The sequence below is a fragment of the Portunus trituberculatus genome, chromosome 16, assembly GCF_017591435.1.
Source record: "Portunus trituberculatus isolate SZX2019 chromosome 16, ASM1759143v1, whole genome shotgun sequence".
In the NCBI taxonomy this organism is placed as follows: Eukaryota; Metazoa; Arthropoda; class Malacostraca; order Decapoda; family Portunidae; genus Portunus; species Portunus trituberculatus.
The window spans coordinates 6,316,879-6,330,133 of record NC_059270.1 but is presented as its reverse complement, the minus strand read 5'-3'; the positions used below and the strand labels follow the sequence as shown (position 1 = coordinate 6,330,133).

The window sequence follows — 13,255 nt, the reverse complement described above, 5'->3', positions numbered from 1 at the left end:
CGCAAAATGATAATGCTTGTAGTAATGATAACAATAATAATGATAATAATAATAATAATAATAATAATAATAATAATAATAATAGAGGGTAAGCAATCAGAAGTGTAAGTACTCGTTATGTATGAGTTCATATATGTGGACTTGAAGTTGTGTATCTCCTGTTTGTTTACTTTATTTTTTCTCTCCCACAGGTAAGCAAGAAGTGGCAAATACCTTGGTGTGTGATGCTGTGGGCTGCGCCGTAAGTGTATGTATGTACAGTACAACCTTTCCTCCTCCTCCTCCTTCTTCTCTATCTTGTTCTATCTATCCTGTTCTCTCATAGCTAATTAGTGTACTATTTGCAGTGCATTACGTAGATCAGCAGATGGTTTCCTTATAGACCAACAAGTCAGAAGGTGTATGTTATGATATGTAATTTTTGTCCCGCTCCTCCTCCTCCTCCTCCTCCTCCTCCTCCTCCTCCTCCTCCTCCTCCTCCTCCTCCTCCTCCTCCTCCTCCTCCTCCATCCTTCTCCTCCTCTTCCTTGTCCTCTCAGCAATGTGGTTACAGCAGCAACCAAAAATAGGTGAGTGCGGTCATCCGTAAAAATAATCCAGTGATAATTCTTCAATGGCAAACACAAAAAAACAATGAATTTCTCCAGTCTGGTGTTACACGTCAATTTATTACACTGCTGGGCACGTACACACACACACACACACACACACACACACACACACACACACACACACACACACACACACACACACCATTATGCGGTTTGTTTTCCAAGCGTCAGTTTCTTGTGCCCTGCTACCTTAACCCCTTCAATACTGGGACACATTTTTACCATGAGTTTTGAGTGTGTTAGTCGATTTTATTTACACTAGTAAGGTTCTATGGAGGTCAGAAGGTTAATGGTCCTGAATTTTCACTATTTGAATCCCCACATGAGATTCCAAAGCTGTATAAAATCGTCTAATAGTATCTTGACTATATATGAAGACGTGTCATGGTACTGAAGGGGCTAAGTGTGTGTGGAGGGTGAGGGGGCTTAGTGGTGGGGGAGGTTGAGGTGCTGGGACTCCTAGTCAGGTGTGGGTAAAGTCATTATGGGCTTAGGAAGAGAATGATGTGGGTTGTATAGGAAGGCATGTGTTTAAGAGAGAGAGAGAGAGAGAGAGAGAGGGGGACTTTTTTTTCTCTTAATTCGCACCGCCGGAGGTTAAGGTGATATTTTGAGGTGCACTGCCACGCACATATGTTCGCCATGCTGTGTGTGTGTGTGTGTGTGTGTGTGTGTGTGTGTGTGTGTGTGTGTGTGTGTGTGTGTGTGTGTGTGTGTGTGTGTGTGTACGTGGGACCGTGCACGTATATAGGCTTTTCTCTCTCTCTCTCTCTCTCTCTCTCTCTCTCTCTCTCTCTCTCTCTCTCTCTCTCTCTCTCTCTCTCTCTCTCATCAAGCCTGGGGATATTTATTTATTTTATTTATTTATTTATTTATTTTTTTTTTTTTTTTTTTTTTGCGTACTGCCACGGTATACGCGAGCGTCTGTGTGAACGAGGACATGATTGTATTGACTCAACGGTTCGCCAAGAGGATACTCATAACAGTCGGTGGATGAATCTCCGAAGGGCAAGTAAGAGTCTCACCGCGAAATTGACTGACTCACGCTGAATCTTATCTCTAGCGTCAATATTTGCATACTGGTGTTGTTTTGATTGTTAAGAATGTCACTGGTTGTCCTTAGATTGATTATGTTTAACTTTATCATTTGGAAGAAAAATATATATCTATTGCATGGATATTAGATTATTTTTTAATTAGAAACAGAGACACTGAGCATCAAATTAAACTAAACTGAATTGTGGGTTACTGCTATTGGAAAACTGTCAGTGGAGTGGAACCATGCGTGCTTTGTGTTTCGCGGGGTCTCCAAGCGCACGGGTTTGAATCCTGTCCACGGTCCGAGTGTAGGTTGGGCTTCCTCACTCGAGGCAACGGTTTCCTAGCGGGTGGGCTTTGAGATAGGAGGTACCCCAAAAAGTATCCCCTTTAGCCCATAAATTCCCGTGAAAAGTCCACATGGTATAAATAAAGAAAAAAAATATTATACAAAGTGTGGAAGATAGTCCGTGTTAAGTGTGTGTGTGTGTGTGTGTGTGTGTGTGTGTGATGTGAGGAGGGCAGTAAACACTCAGGATGTGAAGTGCAACAACTTGGTGTTTGATTTAGGAGCAAAGTATGAGCCATTTCTTGTGATCTTCGTGCAACACTGACTCCCTGCGCGGTAATATGATGAGGGCTGGTGGCAAGTCCCGCAGTCGAGCTTAGAACTTCAACGTGGGCCTGTTGGGTTTCTTCCCGGTGCCTCGATGCCAACCTCCCTCGAGTATTCCCGCAACAGGACCTTGAAACCACTGGACGGTCCTTCATTCATAAGTTATCAGGAACAGATGGTGGAAAAGCTAACTACATGTATCCCTTTAGTCTGTTGTTCCTTTCTCAATAATATAATGGGGAAAAAAAATCACTAGGTGATGTTTTGTGTTGGTGGTAACCGCGCGACTGGACCGGTCTGACCTTGGCTGGTGTTCAGACCCCCCTTTATTGGAAGCCTTAGCTCTCGCCTCCCACCCTCACCCACCACCCCCATCTTCCTCCGTCAACTGGGAGATAAGGCAAGAGGCTACTGTGAGGTGTTTCATTCAGAAAAATTGCATTTACCTCAGCAACAGTCTCCAGAAATGTACAATGACCCTAATAAGCAACAGTCTTTTCTCTTCATCTCACCATCAACGAGTATCCCACTTATTTTTTATTTTAATCCTCATCGTTATACACATTGTCCATCCTCTACTGAACATCGGGCCTGTTAGGAGGACTGGTGTTGGTGCTAGGCCTGTCGCTCGCATGTGGGAGGTTACCGCTGCTCCGTATGGGTTATGGGCCTGCCGTGGACGAGGTATGAAGGCACTAACATCCGTACATATGTAGGCTGCTTCTCTCAAGGCCATCATTTGCGATTTTGGGTTACAAGTGTGCGAGAAACCTGATGAATTATGTTCCTAGTTTTTGGTGTATCTTGACTTGCTTCCAGTCTATCTCCACACACACACACACACACACACACACACACACACACACACACACACACACACACACACACACACACACACACACACACACACGGGGAAGAATGCCAATGAGTGTTTTTGTCGGTTGTTCATGAAAATTTGTTTTTTTACCACATGTTTATTGCGCAACTAATGATGTGCGTCGATATTAGCTGAGCATTAGCATTGTACACACCGCCACGTGAGGAAACAAACATTTGAGTGTTGTATGTACTTGTGAACTAATGAGGTTAAGAAGATATTGTTTTGAGGCAATTACGCAAACACTACACACACACACACACACACACACACACACACACACACACACACACACACACACACACACACACACACACACACACACACAACTGGATGCACGCGCAGTCTCCAGAAGCTATGTGGATGTGGCAAGAGTGCTGACGTGCATACTTGCGTCATGGAATCTCGCCGCCTCGCCAGCACCATCAACCTACGAATGAGGCAGCAGTCTTGTCCATCTCTCTCTCTCTCTCTCTCTCTCTCTCTCTCTCTCTCTCTCTCTCTCTCTCTCTCCGTTCGTCTCTTCGTTTTCCTGTCATTCTATATTGCTTTTCTTCGTCTATGTTGTATTAACTCTCTCTCTCTCTCTCTCTCTCTCTCTCTCTCTCTCTCTCTCTCTCTCTCTCTCTCTCTCTCTCTCTCTCTCTCTCTCTCTCTCTCTCTCTCTCTCTCTCTCTCTCTCTCTACACCTTTCCTACTCGGATGGTGTACAGTACGAGGTTGGAATCTTGGCCTTGGTGAGCCTTACCGCTTGAAGGCCCATGTTGGGAGGCGTTAGTTTTTCATGTTAGTAGCCATTGAGGGGCCTCCCGAGTCCCGGAGGCCGAGTCCTTCGTCTGTTGAACCGCTAGTACACTGCCCGAGGGCTCTCCACAGTATAGCAACATGCCAGAATGGATGCTGAAACGACTAACAGTAAAGATCTTTGTGGAGTAAATGCATCATGAGGAACAAGACGAGGGAGAGCACTTGTTGTTGTGTATTAACCCCTTTAGTACTGGGACACATTTTTACCTTGAGATTTGTGTACCATTAGACCATTTTATTGACATTAGGAAGGGTCCGTGGAGGTCAGAAGATTAACGGTCAGTCTTCATTATTTTAATCCCCCACATGAGTTTTTGAAGCTGTATAAAATCGCTAAATAGTAACCAGAATGAATATGAAAACGCGTCATGATACTGAAGAGGTTAAAGTAATAGAGACAATAACAATAATAAGAAAAAAATGTAAAAAACCCTCCTCTCACACACAAGTTAAGGATGTAGAGAGCCTGCATTCACATTTTTCTTTATAACAGAACTATATTCATAACTGATTTAACTTGCAACCTATTAGTAGTCTTATAAAGTTTGGAACAGAATTTGGATAAAACCCTTTGAATATCACCATATAATGTTTTGTAGATTCACGAGTGTTGATTATGCTTAGATGAGATACCAATGATGTTTCCTACGACCACCGAGGAAAGGAAATATCGTGGTGAGCGGGACCAGTATGTTAGGGACTATTGAACTATCAGTCATATTGCTACATTAATTACGGTCTTCAAACTTTATAAAAAAAATATCATTGTCATCTAGAACAAAGTAAATAAAGATAAGTTTGTGGTGAGTGAGTAACTAAGGAGGACTCTTAACACCTTCATTACAAAGAAATGTCATTATAACTGATATGATATGATAATGGTACAGTGGAACCATGCGTGCTTTGGGATTCGAGGGTCTCCAAGCGCACGGGTTCGAATCCTGTCCACGGTCCGAGTGTAGGTTGGGTTTCCTCACTCGGGGCAATGGTTTCCTAGCGGGTGGGCTTTGAGATGGAGGTACCCCAAAAAAGTATCCCCGTTAGCCCATAAATTCCCGTGAAAAGTCCACATGGTATAAATAAAAATAAAAGAAACCCATGCCACGGTGCTGAAAGGCGTCAGGCAGGCAATCTGTATGAAAGGCCAAGTAACGGCACATCCCTAGTGTCCCTGGCACAGGCGATCACTGCTAGGAGCTCCCATCCACATATCACAGTGTTAAAAGTAAAAAGCGAAGGTCCAAGGACACCACCCTGTTCCACGCGATAGTAGCCTTGGCCAGCTTTGTTTTTATCTCTTTCTTGTAATTCACAGTAGAATATTGTAGCGTTGTTGGTGGTGGTAGTATTGATGTTGATGACGTTGGTGGTGTTGATGGTGTTGCTGATGTTAGTGTGAAATTATTGCTGCTAAAGTACTGTTGTTTTGTGGTAATAGTACTGGTGGTGGTGGTGGTGGTATTGGTGGGCCTGCTGTTATTGCTGTTGTTGAAGAGTGGATTGTCTTGGCCGTGAAGGAAGGCCTGCCCGTTCCGCCCGCCGCCGAGGTGTTGCCCTTTGGGTGGCGGCTATATTACTCGTTTTCTTGTGTCGATATGCAAGTCCTGCCTGTCTCCGTTCCCGAGGATTGTAAGCTAACCCCGCCAACACTGCTGGTAATAATACATAATATTGATGATGATGATGATAATAATAAAAATAATAATGATAATAATAATAATAGTAATAATAATAATAATAATAATAATAATAATGGATGTGGAGATGAGAAGAGACAGGTGTTATGGAGCGAGGTTACTCCTGACTAGTTTCCTCATAACACCTGTGTCTGTTTTCACCTCCACCTCTAACTTGTCAAAAATGTCTCAATGATGATAATAATAATAATAGAAATAATGATATAATGATGATGATAATAATAACACTTTTCACAATTTATATTAAATATCTTTCCTTTGTTTTTATCACCGTTGCTTACGAGAAATAACAACGCTTTTCTCTGCTACGAAGCAAAACAAAAACAAAAAAAATGCATGTTTTTGTTCTTCATGACGATAATGTAATTAGTATATACCCAGTCTGGGACGTAATGACGAGGCGAGGCCCTGGAGGAGGCTCGACCGTCACGGCTTCCAAGTGTGGAGACATTTACCAATTAGTGTTCAAGGCACCGGTGGAGTGATAGGGCCTGACTTTCTCTCTGCGGCGAGGGAGTCAGCTGGGGTCACCGCCACACATGCATCACTCACTGTCATTCGTAATGGTATACTCTACGCAAGCTTACACAACACGTCCTAAGGTGAATAGGAGAGGAGGCGTCACTAGGAGTTCAGTGGTAGCCGAGGAGTTAGTTTACTAGCCGATACGACAATCTTCTCAAGCTCTTCGTATCTCTCTTGGCAATGATGATGGTTTTCAGTGATGTTTGTTTGATTACAGTGATAGTTTAATGATGATTCTGCGTAATCACTGAGAAAAATACTAATGAGAATGCGGCTATTCACCCGTGCGCCCTTCAACAATAGTCCGCATGAGAGAAGGAAGTGTTTAAAGAGTCTTGGAGTGCACTTGTATTCAAATATTGTTTCGTAGAGTGACAGTGGAAAAGTGTGTCAGTGTCACTCCACCATGATAATAGTATTGGTGAGTGTTAAAAGTTTGTGGGGATAATATGTACTCTGCGTCAGGCATGTGCAAATAATCCCATCATGTCATGCCTCCCTGCTTGCATTCCCCGCCAGGAGAGAATGGTGCAGTCGAAGGCCGCGGCTGCTTGTAGGTCAGGTGGGTAGAGGGCAGCGTACAGGCTTCGGGAGACGGGAGGGAGCAACTGTTAAGAAGATTGGCTTCTCGACGGGGTGCTCAAGCTACATGTGACCACGAGTTGACATGTCTTGGTAAACAGGGAAGTGTAAGAAGAAATTATGCATCCTTGTCTTGCGTCATATAAGCCCCTGTCAGGAGTTATTTTTAGATGCTTATGACGTATAGAAATCTTGCACTGACCTGGAACTGTTTAAGTATGTTTTTTTTTTTTTTTTTTTTTTTTTTTTTCGTGGCATTTGCGCCCCATAAGCCGCAGGTGGTCAGTTTTTACCTTCCCGTGTGGTGACCTTGCTGAGGGAAGGCCCTATTGCTCCCCACTGACCCCACTTCTCACAGACGTCCTCGTCAGGTATTCAGGAAAGACCTTTCTGTGGTTCGCTTCACCCCGACCAAGCTGCTTTTGGTTAACGGATGCACTTAGGTATGAGAAATTAAAACTCAGGCATCATTAATAATGAACCAGAATACCCCATCACATCACCACGCTCATTAGATAATGGTGGAAATTATCGGGTAAATAGATTATCAGTGTGTGTTAATAATAGATATGCAACGGTTGATTTGCCCATTAACACCAGTGTATATGTGGGATGAATGAACTCCGTCCGGCTAACTGGTAGACGCGCACACTATAGTTTTAAGTTGTGTGCGAGGCTGGCGGGCGGCGAGGACTTGCGGTCAGTGGGGCTTGAGGGCGGCAGCCAGGGCGCCGTTGTGCTCGTGCGGACCGCTGGCGTGCGAGGAACCTGCTGATTGCGAATAACGGATAATAAGATCAGACAGAACTGGTGTGTTTGTCATGATTACTTGCTGAAACTGTACGGAACCACCTTAAGATCGGCGAGACACTGAAGAGGAGTCGGTCGTGTGGTCGGAGGAGGGAGTAATAAAACTCGATGAGCAGCCACCAAGTTAGGTCAGTAGCGGTTCCCAGTCCTGGCGGGCGGAGTGGGCGAGGAGTGAGTGGCTACGGTGCGCGTTTTTATAGGGCACCCCGCTATCCAACTGCCCGTGCGTATACCTGGCTTAGTCTTGTTTGGTTAACGCACCCCTGGGAAGAGGCAGAGGCCAGGTGGAGGAGAGGACCGTGGGATGCAACCAGCACCTGATACCCACTCACCCACCATCCCGGAGCTCAGTTGTCGAGAAGGTCTGGTGTTAGTTCCTGGCCTCTAATTAGATGCCCGTTATCCTGGCAAGTCTTCAGGGGGTGCGTGAGGATTCCTGACCTCAAGTGGACGTTGTAATGTCAGGGTGCGAATGATGAACAGGGTAGGTCATTAATTGAGTGCTCAGTAACTTGACTTTTTTACTCCTTTTTGCCCCGAACGAGGAAATGTATCATAAAGTCTCACGATTTTTACATAAAAACGGTGCGGGTTTATTAGTTTTAGCACTTTACTAAGTAGTAAACATTTCTACCTGTCATCTTAAGTCATTCCTGAAAATTCTACAAGTCCCCATGTGAGTGAAATGTGGCGAGGGCAGGTGAAGTCCTCAGGTAAAGTCTCCCTCTATCTGGTCATTACGTATTGGCTTCACGACCCTGGTGCTGGCGACGGACAGGTTATGGGGCGACGGGGGAGTACGCGGCCACCGACGACATGATTTGGCTTTTAGTCCCTCACCCCGATGGCCTGCGCTAGGCTGCCTGTCTCTTTCTCTTGTCTCACCTTACATCCATGCACCTTTCTCTAACGTTAGCCAGACGACTCACTTCTCTTTCTCCTTATCATGGACCCATACGACACTTTCCTTTCCTTTCCCGGGCTTCACTTTCCTACACAGCTGCGCGTCTTACTGGGATTTGGATGCTACAAGTGTTGTGTCGTAGTTCTGTGGACCTTGGAACATTCGAAAAGTTGTATATCACTGTTTCGTCCCATACAGAATAAGCCACGTGTGTTAAGCATCCCACTGCCAATGAGTAAGTTAAGCTGTCGCTCTTTAGTTCAAACTTTGGGGATCTTTATTATGTTTTCTGTTAACTTTAAGCTTTTGTTATTAGGCACGTTTTTATGATTATTATTATTATTATTATTATTATTATTATTATTATTATTATTATTATTAAGATATAAACTAGTTTTTGTTTCTTTTTTTTCAAGTACATCATTTGGTATTTCATATTTAAACTTGTCTTGTGAATGAATAAATGTTCGAAAAAAAAAAAAAAAGGCTGCGCTTCAAGTAAAGACGGTTGAGTAAACTTTAGTGCTCTCATTAAACAAACATAATAATAAGGTATCGTAAGTAGTGATCGGTGCGATACTGATTTAGAAGGGCATCGGTTGTACAGTATAGTAATTAGCAAGTTTATTATAGTTATCTTTGCATGTGTGGCGTGTGAAGATCGTAGCTAACTGTAGGCCACTGGTGTGATCTCGCTGGCTGTGGACCGTCGTGTTATCTCTTACACTCAACAAACTCCAGTACAAGTTATTGGATGGTTCAAGTTTCTGTTCACGAGTTTTAGTGATACTTTGATAATAATTTCTGTATCATCGATATTGAAGGTGTTCATAAGATTTTACCTACGATTTTTGTGATCTTTTCTAATAGCCCTGATAGTATAAAGCAGTTAAGAATACAGGCCAATAATTATAATATATTTGTTTGTATTTAAATTAGTATCTCTCTCTCTCTCTCTCTCTCTCTCTCTCTCTCTCTCTCTCTCTCTCTCTCTCTCTCTCTCTCTCTCTCTCTCTCTCTCTCTCTCTCTCTCTCTCTCTCTCTCATGTGTATCCTTGCCACGGTCGTTACTCCTTATCTCTCACCCGTGTTCTTCGTCACACCTATTTGCATCTTGTATATTTTCACTTTTTCATCAACTTTCTCCCTTTTATGCCTGCCTTTCGCCTCGCCTCATGGGTTGCGGAGGGCGGCAGCGGCAGCAGGGTGAATGTTAAGGCTATCCACAAATGGCTATCAAAGTCCCCCGTTGTGGCCTGTGTGACAAGAAAGCTCGCGTGTAAACCATTTATGTGCGTCGGTAAATCTTCAGTAACAGCGCTAGAGAAATTGGGCCAAATTTGGAGGCGTTATTTATTTATTACCCTATTTTTTTATTCTATTGTATTTTTGGGTTTATTAGCATTCATTGGTATTGAAAGTTGTATTTATTTGTAGTTTACGTATTTATTTACTTATTTATTGTCTGATATGTATTTTCCTGTGAGCATTTTCTTATTTTCATTACGATTTTTGTGAATTTCTTTGTTACGAACGTATTTGCATTATTTTTGAGTCAGTGTGTGTTTTTTCTGCTTTATTGACTTTTTTTCTCTATTTCAAACGGATTATATGAGAGTACTTCCCTGTCTTATGGAGTTATTGACCATGTATAGCTTTTTTATATACATGTTGCGTTGTGCTATCTAATCTTCACCTCTGACGTGTGGAAGTGCAGGTGGATAGTGTAGGAAGGTGCTGGGCTCTCTGTGATCTTAGTCTCCTCTCCTGCTAACATACCTGTGAAGAAAAAGAACACGTCATGTCCTCCAAACAAGTCACGTGCTGCTTGTTCACTCTTTTTTTGTTCTTCCTCTTCGAACCATAATTCTTAAATTTGTCTCAGGGTGTGGTCTGGTCTGGTGTGTGTGTGTGTGTGTGTGTGTGTGTGTGTGGTCTCTCTTCTATATTTTCGTGGTGATTGTCTTTTTTTTATTCTCTCTCTCCTTACGAAAACAATTTATCATTCTATCTGTCTGTTTGCCCATCCATCCATCCATCTACTGTCTATATACTTCTTTTAACATATTACTTTTTTTTTCATCTTTTCCACTTATCTTTCTCTTTCTCCTCTTCCTTATCACACCACAATGAGTATTTCCCGAGCCTCCCCAAACTCCCTTTCCTCTTCACATCTCCCGACGAACCATTGTATTCATTCCACACTATCCCTTTCTCCTCGCCCATCTTCCTGTCGCACCTCACTCCCTCCTCTCCTCCCACGCTAGACTCTTATCCTTTCTTTACCCCCATCCTCCCACACCCTCTTAGAGATTCACTAGTGTTTATCTCAGGTGTAGCGGCCAACACCGGGGCCGCCACAAACAAAGGCCACTTATTCTGAGTGCGTAGGACCCCACACACACACACACGCACACACCCCCAGTCCTCATCCCAGGCATCACAGAGCAGCGCGAGCAGGGCGTGTGTGTAATGTCTCGACTCTGAAAATTACTACGTTGATTTGTTGCTGTAAAAGAGATTAGAGAGATAAGATATAATTATGATTAGATATGTGTATGTATGTATGTACGTTTGTAGAGGATGTGTGCCAACTATACCACGCTGTTTGTTCGTTCGTATACATGATGTTACTTTAGTTGATTGTTATTTGCTGGGGTGTTATTCTCTCTCTCTCTCTCTCTCTCTCTCTCTCTCTCTCTCTCTCTCTCTCTCTCTCTCTCTCTCTCATCACGAAGGTCAGCCTCAGGGGGCCCCGTGGCGCGGCGGCTAGCCTTGTGGTGCTCTCCGGCGGGTCACGCGAAGGTATTTTCACGGGGACGTCACTTAACAAAAAAATAAACAGTGTGTAATTTGCCATTTTCCGCATCGATACTAAACGATACCTAATCACCCTTAAAAATGTAAAGAAACAGGAAAAGTGAGAAAAGGGGAAGAGTTTAATGGTAGATCGTTTACTTTAATGATTATAATTGTTCTTCTCTGCTTCTCTGATGATGTACTGTACGGTGTGTAGTTAACCCCTCGAGTACTCTAACGCCTTTACATATACATTCTGGTTACTATTTGGTGATTTTACTCAGCTTCAGAAACTTATGTTGGGGGATTTAAATAGTGAAGACTGGCAATTAATCTTCTGATCTCCATAGACTCTTCCTAATGTTAATAAAATGGTCTAATCGTACACAAATCCCAAGGTAAAAATGTGTCCCAGTACTGAAGGTGTGAAGAGTTATTTAGTTCTCTTTTATTTAGTATTACTTATTATTGGTGAAAGGTTTGTACAAGCATTTGAAATTGTGTATAGATAAATAATGCACCTACTGTTAATTTTTTTTATATCCAGAGTATTTTAGAACATAACTGCATTCCTAAACTTACAAAAAAGAGAGGTAATAGAGGTTTGATGTTGTCTCTTATAGCGTAAAGGGTCATATAAGCTTAGTGATTAAGAGAAATTATCCAGTAATGAGAGTTAATTGTATGACAGCGAGTTCTAATCAGTATACTTGCATTTTACGAAACCAGTCATTCTTCTTTGATGATGACGTGTATAGAGTCTACTGTTAAATGAAATCTCTTATAGAAAGGCGGTTGGGTCACACACAGCCTCGACACACACAGCCTCGACACTGAGCAGATGTTACCCATGACCTTCTTGACCCCCAGATGATTCTCCTTCCTTTCTTCCTTCCTTCCTTCATTCATTCATTCATTCATTCATTCATTCATTCATTCCTTACTTCCTTCCTTCCTTCCTTCCTTCCTTCCTTCCTTCCTTCCTCCTCCCTTCTCCTGAGCCTCGTATCTTGTTTTGACAGAGTGACGGTGACTCGTATCTTTGAACACCTCACTGTCTTATCACGACTTTCAACAAACATTTGGTACGAAGAAACTATGATTTCCAAGACTATTATATTCATACTTTTATTGACAGATTAACTCCTTCAATACTGGTATGATTCGACGATTTCATTTACATTAGGAAGGATATATGGAGGTTAAAAGATTCATGGCCAAAGTCTTCACTGTTTGATTCTCCACTTAAGTTTTTGAATCTGTATAAAATCTCCAAATTGTAAGCAGAATGAATATGAAAATGCGTCCTGGTACGGATGGTTTAACAGTAACAGGAGAAACATACATGAAAATCGAGCTAATCACTTGTGGTATTTGACAATCGTCTTGGCGAGAGAAGGAAGTGTTTTGGAATACAGGCCAAGGAAAGCGAAGTGAAAAGTTGAAGAATGAATATGAAAACGCGCCCTCATACTGGTGGTTTAACAGTAACGGGAGAAACATACATGAAAATCGAGCTAATCATTTGTGGTATTTGAAGATCATCCTGACAAGTGTTTGGAAATACTGGCCAAGGAAAGTGAAATGAAAAGCTGAGGATGATGATGCGTAGATGGGGCTTGTCGTAGGTCTTCCCCTCACCCTTACCCTCACCCTAATCCCTCCCCTCAGCACCCTGTCTCATCTCCCTCCTCTACGTGACATTTCCCCCTCACCTCCCTGTAATGCTACCCTCCTGTGGTCCGCTGCTCCCTCACACCCTCCCCACTTCCTCCCCCTTCCCTCCTGCCAGCATGCCCTTCCTCTCCCCAGCCCCTCCTTCCCTCTCTGTAAGTCACCCATACCTCCTGCCCTTCCCTTCCCTCCTTTCTTCCCTCCCTTATCCACCCTCCATCGTCTCTCCTCCCCCCCCCACCATCTAATCCTCTCTCCCACATCCCTCTACACTTGACCCTTCTTCCCTTCTTCCCGGCCCCTCCGTCTCTTCCA

At 43.2% G+C, this 13,255-nt stretch overlaps 1 protein-coding gene across 4 annotated transcripts in view; it reads left to right on the top strand.

Moving 5' to 3' along the window:
- LOC123504617 overlaps nt 1-13,255 on the top strand; it is a 518,452-nt gene that overhangs the window by 425,413 nt on the left and 79,784 nt on the right. The gene's annotated exons all lie outside the window — the stretch shown is intronic.